The sequence below is a fragment of the Sphaerodactylus townsendi genome, linkage group LG12, assembly GCF_021028975.2.
Source record: "Sphaerodactylus townsendi isolate TG3544 linkage group LG12, MPM_Stown_v2.3, whole genome shotgun sequence".
In the NCBI taxonomy this organism is placed as follows: domain Eukaryota; kingdom Metazoa; phylum Chordata; class Lepidosauria; order Squamata; family Sphaerodactylidae; genus Sphaerodactylus; species Sphaerodactylus townsendi.
This window is the reverse complement of record NC_059436.1, coordinates 1,812,945-1,815,966: the sequence shown is the minus strand read 5'-3', so window position 1 is coordinate 1,815,966 and position 3,022 is coordinate 1,812,945. Positions and strand designations below refer to the sequence as shown.

The 3,022-nt window shown below is 44.0% G+C and overlaps 1 non-coding gene across 1 annotated transcript; it reads left to right on the top strand.

Annotated features, from left to right (window-relative positions):
• Window positions 1–1,657: 1,657 nt before the first annotated feature.
• On the top strand, window positions 1,658–1,729 carry TRNAC-GCA. The gene has a single exon. It is a non-coding gene; the product is annotated as a tRNA-Cys (tRNA).
• Window positions 1,730–3,022: the final 1,293 nt, after the last annotated feature.

The following is a 3,022-nucleotide window of genomic DNA, read 5'->3' as shown; positions in this document are numbered from 1 at the left end:
AGTCCTGGTTCTGGAAAGCTTGGGGAGCTTGAAAGAGCAGGGCAGTGCGATATTAGATAAGGGGAAAAGAGAAGAATTAAACCTTCCTTTCCCCAACACTGTAGCCACAACCCAGATTGAGCTGCACCTCGGTTGCTTTTTTAGGCCCAAACAAACCTGGAGTTCCAGCCATAGCATGCCAGCATCACCGGCAGTTCGCCCTTCAGTCATTCATGTCTGGGTGGCCTCAGCCAAGCCTCGCTTTCAAATAGTTCTAATTAATTATGTTGCTCATAATCAATTGTGGCCTAATTTACAGAAGTGTTACTGCAGGGATTATTAATAAATGTGTTGTGTCAAAATACAGGAAAAGCCATCCTTTTTTTGTTCTGTAATTGGTGAATCCAGCAGTCTTTCCACAGAGCCAACATTATTTGCATGTCATAAACCAGTGGAGCGAGAAGAACTGTAGATTTGTGGTCTGTTTCCCTGGATGATTCACCAATGCTGCAAAGCAAAGTGCTCTTTAGGCTGTGATGCCTCTTGTTAGCACTGCCCAAGACAGGCCACTGAACATATCATGCACATGAAACTGCCTTATACTGAATCAGATCACTGGTCTATCAAGATTAGGACTGTCTATTCAGGCTGGCAGAGGCTCTCCAGGGTTTCAGGCAGAGGGCTTTTTCATCACCGACGACTTGATCCTTTTAACTGGAGATGCTAGGAATTGAACCTAGGCCCATCTGCATGCCAAACACTGAACCAAAGCCTCCCTAAACCAGGAGGCACGTGGTCTTCAACCACTGACCCCTGGATTTGCAATCAAATGTTCCACCACTGATGTATACCCTATGTAGTTTCTCACTGAGAGAATTATAAAAATTCCTAGAGAAGGCTGGCACTTTTTGCTGGGCTATAATCAGTAGCGTAGCACCAAGGGGGTGAGGAGGGCGCGAGGCATTGGGTGTGCAGCTCTGCGGGGGCGTTCCAAGGCGTGGTGGGGGCGTTATGGGGTGAGGCAGGGGCAGACAGGGGCGTTGGGTGTACATCTGCCCCAGGTACAGTTCCCCCTTGCTCGGTCCCTGGCTATAATAGTTTGGCTCTTCCCCATTCACTTACCAAAGTCAGCACTAACCACACTGTCCTGGTTTGGCGGGGGGGGGGGGGGTTTCTTCCACAGATTCATGCCGACTCAATCATATTCTTTAGCTCACACATATGTTGCTTGGCCAATTCATGTCACAAAAAATAAGGATTTGTGGAGAGGAACTGGAGGGTGGGGGAGAGTATAGCACAGTCAGCTATACACATGGTTGGTTACCTTTCCTACGCTATGTTACTTCTGTGTTCATTAGGCTATGAGCAAAACTGCTCCTGTATCATAGGGTGGGGAAGAATTGTTCACCACATGCCATGACAGTACAGTAAACCTTTATTAGGCATAAATCCACATGCCATTTTGAGTGGCATTATCAAATTATATTCTAAATCACCTAAAGGCCTTCAGCCAAGCACTTACATATTCAAAATGAAGTCTAATTATAGCTTCCTGGTATAACAAGAGAGATGACAAACATATTAGTCAATATACTTAATAATGTACACAAAGGTTAGGCAAATGTTTGCCAAAAAAGAAGTTAGAACTTAAATTACTGGTTTCACTTTATAGGCATACGGGGGTATAGCTCAGTGGTAGAGCATTTGACTGCAGATCAAGAGGTCCCTGGTTCAAGTCCAGGTGCCCCCTAATTTTCTTTCTTCCAAGTATTTTCAAAAATTCTCCTTATTGATTTGTATTTTTATTCTAGCCTCAGGCTCCAACAAATCAACTTAAAAGAAATTATATTCAGTTGATTCAGAATTTGTACAGTGCATGCTAACCTCTATATAAGGGGAGATATCCAGATTTTCTCATAAAGCTGTCATAAGTCTTCTGCTTTGAGTCTCAGTGAGATAGACAAACTGTAAATGAAATTAATTCACATTTAGCATTGAACAGTGCTATAGTGAGCCAGTAGGTAGAGGCACAGTACTGGGATAAGCTGCTTCTTATGAATTTCCTTGTTCTGCACTAGCTGAAGCACTTGAACAGTCTTTGACACATATACCCAGGTCTACCGACGCATAAAAAAGTGGCAGCTGTGGCAAGTAATGCCTTTTACCTGTTTTGACTGGTTAGCAAGTATGGCCTTTCCTGGGTGGGATCTGGCCACAGTGGCACATGTACTACTTCAGGGGCCCCCAACCAGGTATCTTAGGAATTCTCACATAGCGCAGTGGATAAAGCCACAAATTGGTGGACACAAAATAGTTGCTGCAGCTTACCTTAAATCAGACAGTAAAAATCCTTGTACAATGGTGGCAGCTGCTGCCAAACCAGTATTTTTAGAAATCTGCCCAATCAGAAATCTTGCTGGGAAAACCTACACTTTGCCTCATCCACTTTCTAACAACACTTGGCAAGCACATGGAACGGTGAAAGTGGGTGTGATAGTGCCCATGAGTACCATATTGAGGACCCTTGCCCTAGTTATATCTAAATTATATTACTTCACTATATTACCACTCGATGTTGTGTTGCCCTTGAGAAGCACTCAGAAACATTAATTAGTACAGAACGCTGCAGCCAGGATGCTGACTGGGACCAAATCACTTCAATCTTGGTCCATATGTACTGGCTCTCAATTTGTTCTGGTCACAATTCAAGATGTTGGTCTTCAAAGCTATATACGGTTTGGGACCAACATACCTGAAGGACTACCGACTCATTTTATGAACCTGCCCAACAACTTCAGGGGCTCCTGATTTTGTTGTCCCACCTTCTGAGATTAGGTGGTAACCCAGGAAAGGGCCTTCTCAACAACAAAACCCTGGCACTCTAGCCCCACGGAGGTTTGTCTGCTCCCTCCTGTTGCTACTTTCTGCAGAGGACATAGCCTTTTTATTGGTTTGGAATTCCCTTAATGATCCCCCCCCCTTCCTGTTTTTATGTCTTACATCTCTGAACATATTTTAACTGTTTTTGTTTTAATGCTGTGTG